At 36.4% G+C, this 22,664-nt stretch overlaps 1 long non-coding RNA gene and 1 other non-coding gene across 2 annotated transcripts; one reads left to right on the top strand and one right to left on the bottom strand.

Annotated features, from left to right (window-relative positions):
- Positions 1-8,427: 8,427 nt before the first annotated feature.
- Positions 8,428-11,579, top strand: LOC107939608 (uncharacterized). The gene is made up of 2 exons (XR_005906671.1): positions 8,428-8,513; positions 11,279-11,579. It is a non-coding gene; the product is annotated as an uncharacterized lncRNA (long non-coding RNA).
- Positions 11,580-16,731: 5,152 nt separating this feature from the next.
- Positions 16,732-16,838, bottom strand: LOC121211654 (small nucleolar RNA R71). Its single transcript, XR_005906873.1, has one exon. It is a non-coding gene; the product is annotated as a small nucleolar RNA R71 (small nucleolar RNA).
- Between the last annotated feature and the right edge of the window lie 5,826 nt (positions 16,839-22,664).

Consider the following 22,664-nt stretch of genomic DNA (forward strand, 5'->3'; position numbering starts at 1 on the left):
GAACATCCTTGGCTAGTTGGGTTTCCAACAATACCTTGGTTCCACCTTTCATGTCTCGACTCACCACCACAATGCATTCTTGTTGTTGAGTATACAAGATACATATAAAATAGACAAAAGGAACTAACAAAGCATTAATTTGGTCAAGGAAATTTAAGTGAAGAATGAAGGCGTAATCATCTAAATGAATTACCTCGAAATCTTCCTTACCTTTTCGCTCACCAATTTGTAGCTCCACTCCTTGTGCTACTCCCACAATTGGGACCTTTTTGGAATAAACCATCTTGATATTCTTGGTCAATTTGCTAACCGAGAGACCAAGTTTACCCATGACTCTCTCTAATATAAACAAGTAAGATGCCCCAGTATCGACAAAAGCACTCCTCCTTCAGCCTACGATGTTGATGTCCACAAACATCAAAACTTTCTACTTACGATTCCTTTTCACTTTAGAAAAATTGAGTATCATTGATCCAAACCTCAACACCTTATTCTCATCAGGCTTTGCTTCATCTTCTTTAACAATCACTTATAACATGGATTGTTGTGGGCAGTCCCGTACTCTATGCGTGTAACCCTTCAAACCAGGCTTAGATGCTATAGCCTAATCTAAGTAATTACATGGGCCATGAAGATGGCCAAAATGTTCTTTTAAGAAAAACTCACTTGTCTTGAAGATATGTCATTTTTAAAACATCGTGTTCACTTTAATAAAAATTTATTTATTCTTTTTTATATTTAAAATATTTGTATTATAACTTAGTTTTGAAATCATAAATTTGCAACGGCTAATAATCAATAAAACGTTTATTGATCGTTTAAAAATCATATAAAAAAAATTTATCCAATATTATCCCAAAATGTCAAAATAAAAATCCCATGCCATAGTTCATAATTTAAAAATAAAGTCCAAAAAGTTATTAAGATAACCCAAATTAAAGTCCATAATAACAAAAATCCAAAGTGAACTCATGTAGTTCGTAAAAGTCCGATATTATTTGAAAAAAATCCATGACCAAAAGATTATTAATCCAAGAGCACCTCCGAAGATCAAAATCTGAGCCTCGATTACGAGAATTACCTGAGACATACGCATAACATGGGTAAGCTTTAAAAGACTCAGTGTGAGATCGTCACAAACATATATTTCAACATGTAGCATAACACATCCAGATCATCGTAAAAATAACTTTCACAAAATTCACATATCATCATATTTAATGAAAATAACAAGTTATGCTTAAGTAATAATGCACATTTTAGAGGATTTCCTACCCATCTCCACTACACACCAATATCGAGTTCCTAGAACTTGTCCATCCAATAACACACCATTTGTGGACAAGCCACCACATAAATACCAATAAACGGTCACATAACCAATCATGGACAAGCCACCATATAATTTCCGATAACGATCACATAATCACAGTTAAACTGCCACATAACTTCCTCCTTTCACAATCCCACCCTATGCATGTGATATGGCCATTTTAACATGTTTAACTTTCCACATTTTTCACATATTTATGCTCATAACTCATATTTCGCGGTTTTTACACATATGCATGTATCATTCTCATATTTTCACATATCACATAGTTGTCACTTTAGCATGCTTTAATATACATATTTATATTAAAACATGGATCTTAACATACACATACATATATCACATGTTTAGATCATCACATATTAATCTAGCCATAAATCACATAACATAGAGTTGAGGTCAACATTATATACATCATATATCACAAATCATGGATTTTTGCAACACTTAATAGTTTAAGACACTTACTTGGATTCCTCTTTGATTGAGTTTTTTCAACTCCACTAGAGTACTTAATGTACTCACAAATTAATTAATTAATTAACATTTTATTAAAGTAAATAACATTATATTTCACTTAAAATGAGAGTTCGATCCCACACCTTAATCTGTAGATTCGATTATTACAATCCTATTAGAGGAGATTTCACTTGGATCTAAGCCGGTAGATGACTCTATTGCACCAAACACATATTTTAATTAGATCTATCAGATTTGATTTTTAACATTTAAACTTTTAATTGTTCGAAATATTTCTAACTATGACTTACCCTTAAATCGAGACTTGGATTAGTTTTCTTCGTTATCACACTAAAGTTCTCTTTGATTGGCGTTGTTTAGTCCTTCAAGTTGATACGAAATCATAGTAGTATTTATGTTAAACCAATATAAAATAACTTGATGATATTATCACCTTATACCATTCAGCCAAACCATGGTATTTCCAAAATGAAGAATTTTATGAATCGAACAACCTTACTTGCACTTGATTTAATACGAGATGATCGAAGAATCGAGAATGGAATGAGATTGATGTTTGAGTGATCTAGAAATAATAATCGAATAAGTGAAAGAAAAATATGAGTTTTAGTAACTAAGGAATCGACAAAAGAAAAAGGAAGCAAAAAGGAAAATTTTGGTCACCGGCGGCTCAGCATTGGTCTAGTTATAAAAAAGCGGCACCCCGACGGTTCTAAGAAAATATTAAAAGGCAAAGGTTTTGGTAACTACAATTAGAAGAAATGAGAAAAGAGAAAAATAAGAGAAATAGGTAGAGGATGAGGAGACCTATGGTGGTTCGTGACGGCTCGCAGCGGTGGAAAGAAGAAGGAGTGAAAAGGGGCAGTGTCTGTGGTGGTTAGGAGGTTTTTTATGATAGTGGAAAGCTTAGTTGTAGTGGTTAGAGAAAAAAATTTAAAAGGAAGTGGTGGTTCTATTTTTATTTGAGAGAAAAAGAAGATGAATAAAATAAAAATAAATGGAGATTCGGGTGCAAATGAGGGTAGTGGACGGCACAAGTGGTTTGTGTAGCTTAGTCAACCATGACCAAGTTCATTGTATCACAATATTATGGAAAGGGAGGAGGTTTTGGCAAATGAGTGAAAAAAGGGATGTGTCTCACAACATAAGGCAAATTTGACTTGATAAAGGAGGAAAGGAATCCTCCACATATGGCAACAAGGGGGGTGGATAGCAAGGCTTGAATGCACATGCCAGTTGTGTGCAAAAATTTAATTCAAAAAAATGAAAACATGGGAGTTCGAACTAGGAACTTCTAAGATAGTTAATGAGCTTTTTCCACTAAGCCACAACACTTCCTTGTGTCCATTTTTGCGCAAATAATTTAAGACATAGAAGATGGCAGTTTCACTATATTACAATTAATAGAAAAATGGGATGTGACAACTCTACCCTCCTTAAAAGAAAATTTTGTCTTCGAAATTACCTATTTGGGAAAAGATGAGGATGTTACTGTTGCATCACATCTTGTGTTTCTCGAGTATTCTCACTAGAATCGTGATTCCTCCATAAAAATTTGACAAGTGGCACTTGTGTCCTCAACATTTTGACATTGCCATCAGCAATTTGCACTAGTTCATTATCGAAAGTCAAATCATGGTGAACCTCTATCGCCTCAACCAGAATCACATGAGAAGGGTTGGATTGATATCATTGCAACATAGGCATATGGAAAATATCGTGAATGTGATCCAACTCTGAAGGTAAATCCAACTAATAAGCCACTGGTCCAACCCTCTTAATGATGTAGTATGTCCAATGAACCTCAGACTCAACTTTCCCTTGTGGTCTCAGTACCTTTTTCCAAGATGAAACCTTAAGGAAGACTTGGTCACCCATATTATACTCAATATCCCTCATCTTTAAGTCGGAGTAAGACTTTTGTCGATCTGATGCTACTTTCAATTGATCCGAATAATTTCCACATTGTTCTTAGTCTCTTGAACTAAATCTGGTCCCAACACTTTCTTCTCCACAGGTGTCCTACACTTGTGCCCATAAAGTGCCTCATACAGAGCCATCTAAATCTTGATTGAAAACTATTATTATAAGCAAACTCTAGAATTGGTAAATGCTCCTTCCAATTACCTCAGAAATCGATTACACATCCTCGTAACAGGTCCTCGAGAATTTGAATAACTCTCTTAGATTGTCCATCAGACTGTGCATAATAAGCAGTACTGAAATTCAATCTCATACCTAGTGTATCATGCAGACTCATCCAAAAACGTGACATAAAGCGAGGATCTCAATCGAAAATAATATATATTGGTACTCCATGAAGTCTTACAATCTCAACGATGTAGAACCCCACTAGCCTCTACAATGGAAAATTGATGAGTATTGGTAAGAAATGGGCAAATTTTTTCAATCGATCCACAATCACCCATATAGAGTCATTCTTAGATGGCGTCAATGGAAACATAAAAATTTACACACTTTTTCATACCCTTTTCAACTTAAATTCATACGAATTCAGTTAAATTCTTGTCGAAAAATAATTAATTTTATAAAATAATTAAAGTGCACTTAAAATATGAACATGTTGAAATTTAGTTAATTTTATAATTATTTTTGATGAATTTTGGTTATTTTCGATAGATTTGCACAAAGGGAAAAAAATGGCTCGGTAGACACTGCTAGAAGTACAAAACCGAGAAATAATTTGAAGTATCAAGGTGAATTAATTTCCAGCCTAAGACGGTCCAATTATGTGCATTAATTCATAATATAATTAATTTTAATTTATACCCAATTTAATTTGGGCTAAATAAATTATTATTAATTAATTATGGGAAAAGTGGTCCAGTTGAATCGAACCTATTGAACTGAACCGGCCAAGGATTGGGCAGCCCAAAACCATCCATATGCTGACCCAAATCAGCTTATTATCTGATTAATTAAGCTTGTAAAGAAGCCCTTAAAGACTTGTAAAATTTGCATTCAAGCCCCTCCACAATTGGTGGCTTTATGGATTTGCCCCAAGCCATATTTAGCAAAGTTGTAGCCATCAACTTTGCCACATAGATGGCCGGCCAAGGGGTGGCTCTTGCCTACTATTTTTAGCAAATTTTATCTTCTAAATTCAGCTATAAAACCCCCCTTGGCTGATCATTCAAAGCACACCTCAATTCATTCAGATTTCTTCTCTCTTCTCTCCTCTCTCACTTTCTCCTTTTATTTTTCCATTTCAAGTCCCTTGCTCTTGTGCCAATTTCTCTCCTTGGAAAAGGGTTCTTCTTCAACCATTTTGGAGCAGCAATTGAGTGTTCAGAACAAATAACGGAGCAAATCTGCCAAAGCCTCAGAAAAACACTGAATTTGATTCTTGTTCCCTATTCTTTAATTTTTGTTGTTGTTATGATGAACATATCTATGAATATTTATGTTGTTGGAATTGTTAATTTAATTAGTTTAGCTTGAATTTAATTCGTGTTGGTTTGATTGCATTTCATCTACTTAAATTATTAAAATTGTGTTTATGCTGTTATAGCCCTCGATAAAATGCTTGATTAAGTAAAACCATGTCTAAGTTATTCTTGCATTAAAATTGTGAGGTAGCTAATGAATTAATTATTTAAACGGATTGAAATTGTAATTAATGGACACAATACTTAATTAGTTCATATTTATTCTTCTAAGGTAGCTGAAGGTTAAATTAGCAATGTATCTAGCGATACACTTGCCTTGCATAACTTGCAAGATTATTGTGATTAAACTATTTCAAGGTAAGAATACCTTGTTACCTCACGTAGTCTTTTATATGCTCTTTAGATTTCATTAATCGTTTGAATTGACATAGGGATATGCAAGAGATTAGTTCAATTTAATTAGTATGTATGTGCCATAACATGTTTGCTTATTAAAATATGTTTAATTGTTTGAATTAACATAGGGATATGTTAAGAGATGAATGGATTTGTGTAGGTGAATATGTTCATAAGTTAGCAAATTACAGAGTTACCGTGAATTTATTCGTAACAGCATAAACATGAGCTTAATAATTCTAAGTTAAAGAAATGTAATTAAATCAACACAATTATGTCATCTTGATTAAATCATATTTTGAAATCGTGCATTTGAGATTTATTTCTTTAGCTACTTAGTTTAAAATCTTAGTTTTTAATCACCCTCTTCAACAAAATATTATTCTTCAACAAAGTGTTTTAAATTGCATTCATAAATAATTCTTTCCGCATTCCCTATGGGTACGATAACTCGACATTTACTTGTCAATTTATTACTTGTTGTGATTGTGTACACTTGCACATTTCCGTTGTTTCAAGTTTTTGGCGCTGTTGCCGGGGACTGTTTTAAAAAGTTATTATTTGTGAATTTGTTAGTTTACATTTTGGTTTATTTTTTTCTGTTTAATTTTTAACTTGATTAATTTTTTTCCGTGACTATTTTAGGTGTTTATGAGTATTGACTGAATTATTGACTTACTCCCTATAGACCCTGAGATTGAAAGAACTTTTCGATAGCGAAGAAGACAAGCAAATCAGAGAATGACCGAAGAGATGAACTTCAAAAATCTGATCCAAGGAAATGGAGCAAACCCTGCTCAAAATCCTATCCTTATTGTTGAATAGGGATAGAGCTTTAAGGCAGTATGTCGTGCCAGTATTTAATGATCTTAATCTGGGTATTAGGAGACCTGAAATTGAGGCACAACAGTTCTAGTTGAAGCCAGTCATGTTCTAGATGCTTCAGATGGTGGGCCAATTCAGTGGAATGCCTACTGAAGATCCTCACCTAGACTTAAGACTATTTATGGAGGTGATCGATTCTTTCAAGTTAGCCGGAGTACCCGAAGATGCATTATGATTGAAACTGTTCCCATATTCACTAAGGGACAGAGCTCGAGCCTGGTTGAACTCATTGCCACCAAATTCAATTTTAACATGGCAAGAGTTAGCAGAAAGATTCCTTATGAAGTATTTCCCACCTAGCAAGAATGCTAAGTTGAGGAACAACAAATGGATGATGAGTCCTTGTATGAGGCATGGGAAAGATACAAAGAGTTATTACGAAAGTGCCCTCATCATGAAATCCCACATTGCATCAAACTTGAGACATTTTATAATGGTCTCAATGCTCACACAAGGATGGTAGTGGATGCTTCTACTAACGATGCTCTCCTTTCTAAGTCTTATAACAAGGCTTATGAAATCATTGAATTGAGAGGATTTCCAGCAACAATTACCACTGGCCAACCAATCGAGCAGCGTTAGGAAGACGAGTTGCTGGAATACATGAAGTAAACGCTCTTACTTCACTCGCATTTCAGGTATCATTAATATCCTCAATGTTAAAAAATCTAACTACTAATGGGTCTAATATTTTTGCGGCACAGCCACCTAACCAATTTGAAAATATAGCCTATGTCTATTGTAAGAAAGGACATTTGTTCGAAGAATGTCCATCAAACCCAGAATCCATGTACCACATAGGTAACTAGAACCAAAATCGAGGAAGGCAAGGACTGTAATCCAATTTTTAAAACCCATCATGGTGAAATCACCCCAATTTTTCTTGGAGTAATCAAGGGGCTGGAACCAGTAACACTTACGCCCAACCTAGACCAGCCCAGCCACCTAGTTTTCACCAACAAGTTCAGAAACTAGCTTAGGCTAAATCATCCAATAGCTTAGAGAATTTATTAAAGGCATACATGGGGAAAAATGATGCCACTCTAAGGAATTTGGAGAATCAAGTGGGCCAGCTTGCTACTGAACTCAGGAACCGACCACCAGGTGCTTTACCTAGTGATACAAAGAATCCAAGGAGTCCAGGGAAAGAGCATTGCAAAGCGTTGACATTGAGGAGTGGAAACAACACCATCGAAGCTAAAAAGGAGCAAGCTGATGCTCAAGATTCAAAGGAAGTTCAACTGAGTGTTGAAATTCCAGTTTCACAAGAACCAGAAACTGCATTTGAATTATTGACTTTGGTATAAATAAAGTTCTATTATTTCAATAAATTATTATGTTAGCTTAATAATGATATGAATGTATTTTTAATAAAGCATGCAAATCGTACCATAAACTTTTAGTTCCTTACGAAAGTTAGGCATGCATGAAAATTTAAGTCTTTAGAATTGACTTAGTAGTTTTTTGAGGCGAAATCCTAGGAAGCATGGAACATTGAAAATGATTTAGGCAACTTTGGTTTGGACTGTAACAGCCCAAAATTGGGTCTAGTCGGAACAGTGGTTTCGGGACCACAAACCCGACGAGAAAATTTTTTATTTTTATTATATTTTTATAGTCTATAAATTTCTGAAAATATTTCGTAAAAATTTCATTCGAAAATTTTGACGTTTGAGCACTCAATTTAGTCAAAAAGGACTAAATTGTAAAAAGTACAAAAGTTGAGTTCTTTATTTATGAGGTGCCTAATTGTTATGAGTTTTAAATTGAAAGTCCTTATGTGATAATTATTCCTTTAATAAGTTAGTGAATGGATATTTGTTTGGTATTTTTGAAATTTGGTTGAAATAAAAAGGGTAATTTTGTAAATTAATTAAAATAACCTAATAAGACAAAAATGATAAAAGCTATCATTTTTTTTCCATTCTTTCTTCTTCAACCGTGGGAAAGAATCGAAAATGGCAGCCATGGATGAGCTCCATTTGGCCAAGCTTCTATGGCTTATATAGGTACGGTTTTTGTCCCGTTTTTAATGATTTTCGTATTTTTGAGATCCTCGAAGCTTAAATTTTCTATTTCTACCAATTGATTGAAGAGAAATTAGAGTTTAAAAATTTACCCATTCATGATATGGTTGTGTTTTGATGATTTATAGTGGATAGTGAATGTTTGATGTGTTAAATATGAGTTTTATTCAATGAATTTCGGTAAAAATGTCAAAAAGGGGTTAAATTGTAAAAGTTATAAATTGGTCATAAGTGTGTGAATTAGTGAAAATTTGGAGTTTCCATAGAAGAGAAAAATGTTCAGCATGTCTTAAACCTTATAGAAATTGAATAAAAAATTATTTTACGAGCTTAGGGGTAAAAGTGTAATTTTTGAAAAGTTAGGGGGCATAATTGTAAATTTTCCAAATTTTGATATATGAATTGAATTGGTTAGTGTGTTGATAAAATGTGTTAAATAAGTGTTATTTGACATGTTAGATTAAGAAAACATGAAATTTTGGATTAAGATCAGGGAAGAACAAAGTTGTGTGCTAAGTTAGGAAAGTTAGCCGTTTCGGCATTTGAGGTAAGTTGGTATGATAATAATACTGCAATAATGTTATTGCCTTGATATTAAATGAGATGTAATTTTATATATAAGTAATACATCAATTTTACTTGTATTATGATATTTTAGAATAATATTGGAAATATGTTTGTTGATAATTACTTGATTGGTGAAATTGTTGGAAAAGAGAGAGAAATCCCAGTTGAACCTTCGGAAAGATTGAATGATACAGATGGTACGTAGCTAGGTCACATGTATGGTGCTGAGTGCACATCATGTGTACAAGAAAGCTACGAGACATTATAATGTAGCTAGGTCGCATGGGTAATACTATGTGTACACCATGTAGACAAGAGAGCTACGGGATATATGTAGCTAGGTCGCATGCGTGGTTCCAGGTGAAGGACACCATGTAGACAAGAGAGCTACGAGATAAACTGGCTAGGTCACATGGGTGGTACTAAGTGTTCACCATGTGTACAAGAGAGTCGAACTATATGATGGGTGGAGCTATGTGCTGAAACCACCAAGTATCGAGTATTGATCCGAAGTGTTCAACAGGAAACTTACTATGTACTTCTTTGTGAGTTTTGTAAGGAATAAGTGCAGGAACTTGGTTATGTGAATGATGTGTTCATTAAGTGACTGGGATGTGGCAAGGTTATAAGCAAGTAAGTTCGTACGTATTAAGTATTATTATATTGAGCATTTAATGCGTTGGAATCATATAAATGGAATATTTATGAGTATTTTAATGATTAATGATTTATCGACCAAACGAATGGCACTTAGTGTGCGAAGTATTGAGGATGGCACTTAGTGTGCAAGACATCCGAAATGACACAGTGTATGAAGTATTGATGATGACACTTAGTGTGCGAAACATCCGAAATGACACTTAGTGTGCGAAGTATCGAGGATGGCACTTAGTGTGCGAAACATCCGGTATAGCACTTAGCGTGCAAGACATCGATTGTGCAGCGACATTTTGTGTAAGTATGATTTTGTTATGGATCGGTACAGGTATGTACATGTATGTATGAGCTTGTTAATAAGCATTATTATAATTGAGATTTAATGCTATATAATTGAATTGTTGATGATTATGATTGTACGGAAGTATTTTATGAAAATTTGGCATTGGAAATTCCTGTTGAACCTTAGGAATAAATTAGGATACAAAGGGCATGTCATTAAAGTTACATTGATTTGGCTTCGGGCCATGATATTGGCACTTAGTGTGCGAGATTCCTGAGTATCCAATTTTTATTCCAAATAGTTCAACGGGTATATCGAAAATATGAATGAGTAAATTAGCCTTGACAGAATTGAGTTACTGCAGTAGTGTAACTTTGAAAATACACTAAAAATAGTGGAAAATGAGTTAGAGGTAGAATAAAATATGGGATTAAAGCTTAATGAGTCTATATTCACATGAAAGAAACAAGAGAAGAAAAAGAATTCATATTGTGTGATATTTGAATTCTTGTGAAATAGGGTCTGAATGAATTCGAGATCCCCTATTCTGACTTTAGAAATTCACCAAAAATTGTAAAAAAATTATTAAGAGTCATACCTTACATTCATGGATTCCTTATTGAGTCTTTTTTTAGGGAAAATAAACGTCATGGTCGTTGGAATTCTGTACAGGAAGAAATTTGGTTCGTAGTGTACAGGGGTCAGAGTGGTCATACCCTGAAACAGGGGAGACTTTAACTAATAAACTGTACTAATTGGCCCAACCAAAAATTCTAGGAAAAAATTTTTAAGTATACATATGAGTCTAGTTTCAAGAGAAATAGACGAGAACATTATTCAAGTCTTGTACTATGAGATAATTGAACTTTAGTACAGAAGGGTCGGAACTGTCAGACAATGAATCAGGGGTAACTTTGAGGAATAAACTGTACTATTTGGCTTAACCAAAAATTCTGGAAATTTTATGGAAGAAAGGAAAATAAGTCTAGTTTCATGGAAAATTAACGGAACTTAATTCGGAGTTTCGTAGCTCCAGATATAAATAATTTAGTGACTATGATTCAGGAAAACAGCCTTAGCTGATCTTGTGTAAAAAGATGAAATCATGTGATTAATGATTCTATTTTCTTGAGCATATTTATTGAGGAATGGGATAATATTGTTAATTAAATTGCTTATTATTATTAATATTCAAACTTACTAAGCTTTTAAGCTTACACCATTTTCTCATTTCTCTTAGTGTTGTCAGGTTGGCTCGGGGTTGGAGATCGTCGGAAGTATCATCACACTATTAGTTTATCAAATTAGAATAATGGTAATTCTTATTTATTGTCAAATAAGTGGCATGTATAGATAATAAGTTATTGATATTAGGTAATATTATGATTTAGCCAAATGTATAGGCTCATTTTGCTTCATTGTATATAGCCATAAGATTTGGCTCATAATTGTTAAAGTTATGTAAACCTATTTTATGTATGCATAGATAAATATCTTGGTGTGGCTAAGTTAAGAACACAAAAAGGGCTTGGAAAATAGCATATGATACACATGGGCTTGAGACACGGCCGTGTGTCTCAGCCGTGTGAAGAACACGGCCACCACACGGGTGTGTGGTCTAACCGTGTGAGCAAGTCAGTAGCTAGCTAATTTTTACACAGGGTCTAGACACTAGCGTGTGACCCTGCTTTGGTAAAAAAAATTACGAAGTGTCTGAAAGATTTCGGTTTGTTTCCAAACCAATTTCAATGATTGTTTTGGGCCTCGTAGGCCCTTTTAAGGGAAAAATTATATATGTTTGAAAAGTTTAAAATTTGATGAAATTTTATGTCTTAGTTTTAAATGATTACAAGTACTTAAGTCCGGTAATAACTCGTACCCTGTTCCGGCGTCAGATATGGGTAAGGGGTGTTACATGGACTATTTGAACCTTTTAAGCCAACCATGATGAAATTTTAATCCTTTGAAACCCAAATCTGAGACTATATGGCCTAATTCTATTCGAACCTTTGCAAATTTAGCCATCACTTCTCTTTTAACTATCTTAAAATTGTCCCAAACACTAGACTTAGTACTATTCAAAGTATTCTTTAAAAAACAAGTTTGGGGGAGTTGAAAAGAAATATCAAATGCTCTAAAATTTTAGTACATTTAGTAAAATGCTCTAATTTAAAAAAAAAAGAGAGCATGAGTTCTTAAAATAAGATGTACAAAAGACCATGTGAAAGCAAATAAAGTTTATGTATTGAAGGTAATTATTTCAAAGGTCCGATGCTTAAGTACCAAGGTAGGATTTTAGAAAAGAGGAGGTGAGTCAATGTGACTGCTTAAGCACCAAGCTCTCTCTAAATCCAATCCTAGACATGCATATATCTATTGCCACACTTCATACTTTGTGACTTGCTCAAATTTTATTTATGATTTTCCTATCTTATTTTATTACGTGAAAATAAAAATTCCTACTTAAACTTAATCCTAAAATGACCTAAAAACAGAAATAAAATAAAGTCAAGATCCTCCCTTTTATTTATTTGTAGATCCTTCCGAATTTGACTCATCTTTTGCTTCATCATTATTGCCTTTGCATGAATCGCTTCGCTCCCTCTTCGATAGTTGACTCCATGGTTCAAATATGAAATCTAGAAACTCAGGCACAAAAATAAATGGGTCATGGTATATTTTTGTAAAAACGCTTTTCATGGAGTCATCCCTTATTTTTGAATATCTCCAATAAGCTTATTGCTGCCACTGCATGTGCTGCATCATAGCCATTATACCAAACTGTTCACTTTGTGGAATGGTGCTAAATAAAAGGACTCTCAGCGTCAAACTTAGGAAATTATTTAAGGGTGGTTTCAGTTTTGGGCAGGTGGGTGAGTAGCTGAGGGTAAGGTTTAGAGTTGAAAAGGGTGACGATTTTAAGGATAGTTTAGGTGCGGTAATTGGTGACTTCAAATAAAGGTGTTTGGGGTGGTGATTCAGGGAGTTAAGGGTTGTAACATTAAGGGGTTAAGTGAGATGCACTATTGGGCTACTTGGGAGTGGTGGCGGAGCAAGGTAAGGGCTGTAGGTTTGTGCGGTTGAATATTTCCCTTCTCAGTAGTGTCTTAAGCCTAATAGCAGCTCCTTTTTGGATCCTAGGCTCCTATACTAAAAATAACCTAAAAAACTCAAAGAAACTAGTGCTTGGGTTAAAACTTGACCCTTTATTTAACAAAAAAAATACTTAAATTCTTTGGGCTACCTAGAAAAATATTTTTTGTAACACCTCACATCCGTACCCTACATTGGGACGGAATACGAGGCGCCACAACTCTTAAGCACATGTAGTCAAACGTTTTCGAGTCAACAAGACTTGGTAAAATTTAAAACTTTTTTGGAACATGTCTAAACTTCCTTAACATGGACTCACGAGACACCAAACATCCATCGGAACCCATTCTGGACCGATTCAGGTCCTTTAACAAACTCTAGAAAGATGACCTTAGAAACAGGACACATGCCCGTGTGGAAGGGCAACACGACTGTGTGGCCATTAGGACATGGTCGTGCTAAAGGCCCGTGTGCTTCACACGGCCTAAGCACGATGGGACACACTCGTGTATAGAACCTGTGTGAATTAAATTCTAAATTCGAACCTGCAGGGGTTTTCACACAGCCTGACACACGCCCGTGTCCATGGCCCATGTCCCTCACATGACCATGACACGCTCGTATCTTAGCCCGTGTCTAAAAACCTTGACATTCTGTTTCTGACATCAACATCCAATTAGGGGCACACGGTCGAGGCACACGCCTGTGGCCAGAGGCCATGTCCTCAACACGATTGAGACACACGGCGGTGTCTCTACCCGTGTGTTTATTACCATGCATACTGACTTGAAATTTTTATGTGCAGAGGACACACGGTCGGACAACATGCCCATGACACATGCCCTTGTGTCTACCCGTGTGTTTACTACCATGCATACTGACTTTAAATTTTTACGTGTAGGGGACACACGGTCAGACAACACGCCCATGGGGCTAGTCATGTCTCAAACATGGCCTAGACACATACCTGTGTGTCTACCCGTGTGGACAAAAATAAGGCTATTTACCAAGCCTCTTTCCTACCTTTACTTACATTAACCTACACAAGATCAATCAAACCAATAAAAGCATAACATATATATAACCAAATCAACCACAACCATTAGAAACTTGCATCAAATGCATATAATAACAATTAACATTAGCCAACATTAATGGCTTATACAAAATGAATATCACATCCATCATATGAGCCAACACTTGTGGCTAAACTAACAAGACACTACACTAAAGATTCGAGTCTCTATACATGCCAAAAATCAAAATATTTGAACTAGCTGTACCAAAGCTTCAAGTGATAGTGTGATCAATGCCTCCGATGCCTCTTGATCCCCAATACTAGCTTGACGGCACTATAAGAAAATGGAAAGGAAAAGAGTAAGCTTAAAGCTTAGTAAGCTCACATGCATATAATAAACAACATGACTCAATAGTTAAAATAAAACAAAGTTTCATAAGCTTAACCTTCTTATACATACTCTTACCTCAAGTACTTATCATATTGAAATCTTTACTCAAGAGTTTTACATACATACCTGTACTAACTTGATAGACCATAAATTATACATATTTTTACCCCATGTTTAATGCATTTTATGGATGATTTCCCATTAGAATTTGTGAATTCGATGCTCCTAATGCTTTAATTTCATGTTTTATACTTAGGAGAGCATAGTAGAGCGAAAGGAACGAGAAACAGGCCAAAAATGGAGGAAATGGGCCAAAGTACGAAATCAGCACGGCCTGGACTTCCTCACACGGGCAGACCACACGGCCGTTTCAATTTGGCGGGCTCGAGCACGGCCTGAAGTAATCGAACACGGGCGTGTGCCACAGGAGTGTCCCTGCTGAGCCCAAGCTGAGTCCAATTTGGAAAAGACTAATTTTGAGGGCTTCTAGGCATTCCAAAGCCTATAAATACACCCTAGAGAAGAAAGAAAAGAGAGACAGAGAAGGGGGAGTAAGGAATTACTCCAAGGAAGCCGACTGATCCATCTCAAAAGCCGGATTCATCATCAAGACTGAAGATCTCTCCTTAATTTCCCTTTAGGAGTTTTGGGTTTCTTTATGTTTTGTATTCTTTATTCTTCTGAGATGTTTTCTTATTTAGTTATGAACTAAAACCCCTAAATACATAAGAGGAATGAGGCCTAAGACGAATCTTGTTATTATTTTCTGAATCGTATGATAAATATTTAACTTGTTCTTAATTATGTGTTCTTGATTCTTTTTTTGATATCCCAGGATACTAATTCAAGACATGCTCTTATTCAGAGGAGGAATAGACCCTGTCTAAGAGTACATTTGTCATAATTAAGCAGAGTTGATTGCGCGCCTAGACATAGGGTGACAAAATTTTGCCGGATTAGGGTGAAACCTAAAAGGGGATCCATAAATCGAGTTAATGCAACCCTAGAGTGTTAATTAGAGAAAAGTCTTGGTTGTTCAATCTAAGGATTAGACATTATTAGTCTTGAATAGGGATAATAACATAACTTAGGGATCTCTACGGAACAAGTTGAATGAATAAATCGTCCGATTCGGAGCCAGAATAACAAGTAAAGTCTAGGTGGATTTTTCCTTAGGTATTGTCTTAAGTCAATCGATTTTTCCCAAAAGCAATTCCCCAATTCTTTTCTCTGTGCGTTCTTAGTTTAGATAATTAGTTAATTAAAACAAAACCTCTTTATTCTTAGGCTAGATAATAAAAAGACAGTCATTACTAGTACTTTTAATTCCTTTGGGTTCGACAATCTAGTCTTGCTAAAACTATACTACTATTCGATAGGTACATTTGCCTACATCGCAATAGTAGTTAGTTCAAGAACGAGTAATTATAAATATTTAAAACCTATCACAAAATCACGGGATCAAGTTTTTGGCATCGCTGCTGGGGAACTAAGATATTAAGAACACTCAATTTTTATTACTTTAGCCATTTATTTTTCTTGCAATTTAATTTTATATTACTATTATTATTACTTACTTATTTACTTTTTTCCTTCTCTTGGCATGTTTTTATAGTTTATGACTAGAAGAAACCCGTCAGGACCTTTACTTTTTGACGAAGAAATCGATCCTACAGTTCATAGAAACCAAAGAGAAATAAGGCGAAGCTTAAGATACACAGAGAACGAGCAAGAAGACGATACTCAACCCCCAACCGAAGAGATGGCTAAAAACCAAGGCAATCAGCTACCTCCTGAAATTGCGATTAATCAAAATCCTGCTCCACGCACTATGTATGATTATGCTAAACCTTCTTTAACAGGAACTGAATCAAGCATAGTTAGACCTGCTGTAGTTGCAAATACTTTTGATTTAAAACCTAACACTATTCAAATGATACAACAATTTGTTCAGTTTGATGGTTTGCAGGATGAGGATTCCAACGCTCATTTAGCCAACTTCTTAGAACTATGCGATACATTTAAAATTAATGGCGTTTATGATGATACTACACGTCTTCGGTTGTTTCCCTTTTCATTGAGAAACAAAGCTAAACAGTGGTTGAACTCGTTACCACGAGGGTCAATTACTACTTGGGAACAAATGACTAAAAAATTCCTACTAAAATATTTTTCGCCGGCTAAAACGGCTAAATTACGTAATGATATCTCTTCTTTTGTGCAGATGGATTTAGAAACCCTCTGCGATGCATGGGAGAGATACAAGGACTTACTGTGAAGGTGCCCTCACCATGGGTTACCGCTTTGGCTCCAAGTTCAAACATTCCACAATGGTCTGAATCCTTCGACTCGGCAAATGGTTGACGTAGTTGCTGGCGGAACCATTAATAATAAAACACCTAAAGATGCCTATGAGTTTATTGAGGAGATGTCACTGAATAACTATCAGTGGCAAGTCATGAAGACAAAGCCAATGAAAACAACCAGTGTTTATAACGTCGATTCGGTCACCATGCTGTCAAATCAGGTAGAACTCTTGAATAAAAAGATTGATGGTTTTCTTAGTTCTTCACAGGTTCACCCAGTAATGCAGTGCGAAGCAAGTAGCGGTGGAACAAGCCATCCGGAATATCAACCTTATACCCATAACATGGATAACGAGTTACTAAACTACATGGGCAATAATCCTCGACCTCAAAACAATCCATTTAGTAACACTTACAATGCAGGTTGGAGGAACCATCCGAATTTTTTGTGGGGAGGCCAAGGGAATCAAAGACCAAAACATCCTCCGGGTTTTCAGCAACCACCCTACCAACAGGAAAAGAAGCCAAACCTAGAAGAGATGCTCTCAAAGTTTATATCGGTGTCAGAAACTCGTTTCTAGAACACCGAGGCAGCATTTAAGAATCAACAAGCGTCGATCCAAGGGCTCGAAACTAATCTCTGAACGATCACAAGGTAGTTTTCCAAGTAATACTAAACCTAACCCAAGGGAACAGCTCAACACGATTAATATTCAAAATGAAAAATGATTTGTGGAGCCAGAACCAGAACCGCGACAAGAAACTGTGGAAAGTACAGGTCAAGGTGAGGTAGATCAAAATACAAACAAATCAGTAAATATCAAATATAAACCTCGTGTACCATACCGCAACGCGACAAGGAAAGACCGCTCAGATGAACAATTTGGTAAATTCCTTAAACTCTTAAAAAAATTACATATTAACTTACCATTTATTGAAGCTCTATCGCAGATACCAAACGCAATGAAATTCTTAAAAGAGCTTTTAGCAAATAAGCAGAAGTTGGACGAGGCGTCGCATGTGGAGCTAAACGCAGTGTGCTCAGCTATTCTGAAAAATAAGCTACCGTACAAACTAAAAGATCCAGAGAGTTTTACGATTCCTTGCTTAATTGGTAGTTTAGATGTTAATAATGCATTAGATGATTTAGGGGCTAGTATCAACGTCATGCCTTTTAAAATGTTCAAGCAACTAAGTCTCAGGAAACCAAAACAGACTAGGATGAGCATTCAATTAGCAAATAAAACTAAAATATTTCCTAGGGTTATTATTGAAGATGTGCTAGTAAAAATCGATGAATTTATATTTCCCGTTGACTTCATTGTTTTAGACATAAAGGAGGATAGCAATACTCCTTTAATCCTAGGAAGGCCCTTTTTAGCAACTGCTAAAACAATTATTGATGTTGGCACAGGTGAGCTCACGCTTAGCGTAGGGGACGAAACACTCACCCTTCAAGCTCGCAATTCTGACAACACATCAGAAGTTGAAGGTGATCGTCTAAACCATTCTATTAAAACTGACCACATGATACAACCCACTTTGCAGGAGCTAAGTCTGAAGGAAGTACATGAGCCACTTTCAAACAATAGTAGAGGTTCTATTCATAAAGAACGAATGCTGCAGATAGAGGAGCTAGATGAATGGCGAAGACATAAATCGATAACACACGATACATCGAAACTACGCCAGAACGAGCCCAATACCTCTCCAAATCAACTTAAGGTTGGTGATAAAGTCTTATTAGATGCTGCAGATCCCTACATTGTCACTACCACACCAAATGAAGAAATTCCTCTTACAGTACTTAGTATTTTTCCATTCAATACGGTGGAGGTGAGTCATCCCAAGTTCATCACTTTTAAGGTAAACAACACCCGATTAAAACCTTATTTTGATGAGATTGATAGCAGGAATGAGGAGTATAAACTCTTTAAACCACCATGACCATCCACTGGAGAGGTAAGTCGAGGTTAGACTATAAATAAGTGCTTCTTGGGAGGCAACCCGAGCACTAACAATATTAATTTCTTTAAATTTTGGTATTTAAGTCCTAACTTACTAATAGAAATCTTGAATACATGTGTTTTCACAGAGACATGGCCAAGCACATGGGCGTGCTTAAGATCGTGTGAAAACAGGGCAAGGATTTCCCCAACACGGCTACGATAAAACGGCACGGCCATGTGACATGGCCGTGGTCAAGCCTGCCAAAACAACACGGGGTACGACACACCTATGTGGAAGACCCATGGTTGAACCTATTAAAACAGCACGGGCGTGTGACACGCCCGTGTCTAACACCCGTGGTCAAACCTGTTAGATTGACACGGGTGTAGGGCTTGTACACACGGGCGCAGGAGAAGCGAACGAAGCTAGACACGATCATTCGACACAGCCATGTGAACCTACACACCCGAGGAACACGGGCGTGTACTAAATGTCAGACGCACCCAAATTTGAAATTCACCAATCACACGAGCTGAAATTGAGGAACACGGGCGTGTGCCCTGGCCGTGTAGCCCAAAATCTATAAATACCCTGCACTATTCACTTTCTTCCCTATTCAAAAAACCCTAACCCTAGCCACTGCAACTCCACACGGCCTCCCTGCCACGCCCGTGCGCCGCTTCCCACTTCATTTTTGTCGCTCAATATTTTTCCCTTAACGTTTGTTTACTCCTTTCACTTCTATTTTACTTATTTCTAATGCTTATTATCAACATAATCTTCATATCTTTTGAACTTTTTTCATTTTTCTATCATTTAATTTGCATTCTTAGGTTAGTTATCATACATTTTGTGTTAAATCAAGTTATTAGGAACACCTCATACCCATGACATTACTATGTTTATTCTCATGCTATTACCATGCTAATGTATATCATTTAATTTGCATTCCTAAGTTAGTTATCATACATTTCATGTTAAATTGAGATTAGGAAAACCTCATACCCATTACATTTATATTCTCATTCTCATTGTTATTGTGGTTGAGTTTGCTTCATATTAATAGTATTGGCTGAAATAATTACTTCCAAATTCATGCCTTTTATTTTTTCGAATTCGTTTACCTATTATTATTCTTTATATTACAGGCTTGTGATGTCGTCTTCACGAGGAAAAAAAACTGTCGTACTTGCTTCAAAGAAGAGGAAGAGAGCGTCCTCTTCCGCGGGTCCAAACGCGAAAATTCGAAAACCCTCTCCTACAGTTCCCCCGAGGGCCCCAGGAAGAACTGTTCCAAATACTTCGAGCCCGACCTTTAATTGCGGGTCATTGCACTGACTGGATTGCTGTAGAACAGGTTTAGTTCGCTGATTCGATTCGAGCCCTCCTAACCACTGACCCTTGGGAGCTATTCTTTGGGATTATTGAGCCAACATACCTTGAGCTCACGATGGAACTATGCTCAACGTTTCATCTTCAGACAGTAATGACGAACTACGATGATCCCGGCACAGTTCAATTTCGCCTAGGAGGATTAATCCGCCAGCTGAGCATCCCAGAGTTTGGTGCTGCACTAGGCTTATATACAGAGGAGTTCAAGGAGGAGAATGAACTATATGCTCTCAGTCGCCACATACATTTCTCTCCCTCAAAGTGCTGGCACACTTTGGCCCCTGGCACAGCCTCCTACAATCCTAGCCGCTTCAAGGCATCAGTTCTCCCACCATCCCTGAGGTACTTACACGCTATTTTAGCTCACACGATTACAGGGAGGGGAGAGAGCACTGGCATCATCAACACCCACGACGCTTACTTCTTATGGTGCATGTCGTACAGGCACGTCATTGACCTTGCCTATTTCATCGCCCTAGCGATTCAGCACTAGACAGAGCGGCATAGGAAGGGAGTCATCTCCATTGGCCCCTACGTGATTCAGCTGGCACGACACTTCGGGCTCTTCAACACTGCGGCCCGAGAATCATCCCTTACCCTCATCAGCCAGATGTCTCCACAAGGCATCTCGAGCATGCTTAGCATGAGGATGATCGAGAGGCGCTGAAGAACCTACCCTTCCCAGTACCGTCTCACCCAATCTACTGAAGAGGAGGCCTACGAGGACATTCCTGATGATGTCCCCCCACAGCACGAGGGCCCACCACTCAGCCACCACCACCTTCTCGTCCAGTTTATGCGGTGGCTTCATACGCTGACATCTCTAAGCGCCTCACTCGATTTGAGCAACAGTGTTTTCAACGATTTAACAACATTGATGCTACTCTATAGCAGATTTGTCAGCACCTCCACATCTCATCGCCGTCCCACCTCGCGAACCATCCAGCGATGAAGATGTTTAAAAACATTTATTTATTATTTTATGTTTTTAATTTTTATTAAAACTACTTTTTATTTTTATTTTTTAGCATATTTTAGAACTTTATTTTTAATTATCAATTTTGATTTTTCTTTATGAGTAATTATTCTTCCTAATATCCCCTAAAAAGTTCCTGATTTTATCACAATTATATAAAGCTCTTAAGCTCATCATCACATAGAAACTAAAATTCCACTAGGAAAGGTTCTCCACGACTGCCATGTCCTACTTGCCCACTACCATAACTACCACTAGAGATAATATCCTTTTGGTACAGGACTTATAGACTAATGAACCTCTACGACCACCAGAGTGTAACGCCCGTACCCGAGACCGTTGCCGGAGTCGAACACGAGGTGTTAACGGACTTAATTCATTACTTAAACAGCTCATACAATTCATTTTAAAATTTCCAGACAAGCTGGCTAATTGCATCACAGTTGCTTTAAAAATCATATCTCGAGTTCCGAAACTCGAAATCCAATTCCGTAAATTTTTCCTGAAACTATACTCATATAGCTATCTACTAATTTTTTTCTAGAATTTTTAGTTAGGCCAATTAGTACAGTTTATTAGTTAAATTCTCCCCTATTTCAGGGTTCGACTACTCTGACCTCTGTGTATTACGAATCAGATATCTCCCTGTACAGAGCTTCAATGACTATTGCATTTGTCTCTAATAAAACTAGACTGAATAAGGAATCTGTACATATAAAGCATGACTTCTAATTATCTTTGTAAATTTATGGTGAATTTCCAAAGTCAGAACAGGGGATCCAGAAATCGCTCTGGCCCTGTTTCACAAAAATTTAAACATCTCATAAAATATAGCTCATATACCTGTTTTGCTTCTTCCATATGAAAATAGACTCATCAAGCTTCGATTCCATAACTTATTCATTATTTAATTCCATTTTTTCTATTTTTAGGGATTTTTCAAATTCACATCACTACTGCTGTCTGAATCTATTTTATGGTAAATTTTACCTATTTCATGGTTTCCATGGATTAGCTAGCAATTTGACATACATAACACCAAATATGATCATGATTAGCCATTTCAATGGCTAATCATTACCAAGCATTTCCATACCACTCAATAACCATATCATAAGACCATATATACAAAATGATTATAATGCTATACATGCCATACTCAAAATATACAAGCCATTATGCCAAGATGGTATACGGATAGTGTGAGCGAGCCTCCGACCGTTCCTGATTTCCGAGCTGGCTTGTCAAAACTACAAGGAATGAAATGGAGGGAGTAAGCATAAATTCTTAATAAGTTCACATGCAAATAGCAAGTAACATAACCATATAAGCAAACATAAAACATCATTTGCATAATCATCACCAAGACATTCATATCACATTTTCATTTATCATCTTACCATATTGTTGTTATATCGATTTTTCAACCCGAGGGTTAAGTACATACCTGTTCAAAGTACCCATTTCACAACACTTACCAATACGACCCTTTCATCTTGA

Source organism: Gossypium hirsutum, chromosome A12 (assembly GCF_007990345.1).
Source record: "Gossypium hirsutum isolate 1008001.06 chromosome A12, Gossypium_hirsutum_v2.1, whole genome shotgun sequence".
NCBI lineage: Eukaryota > Viridiplantae > Streptophyta > Magnoliopsida > Malvales > Malvaceae > Gossypium > Gossypium hirsutum.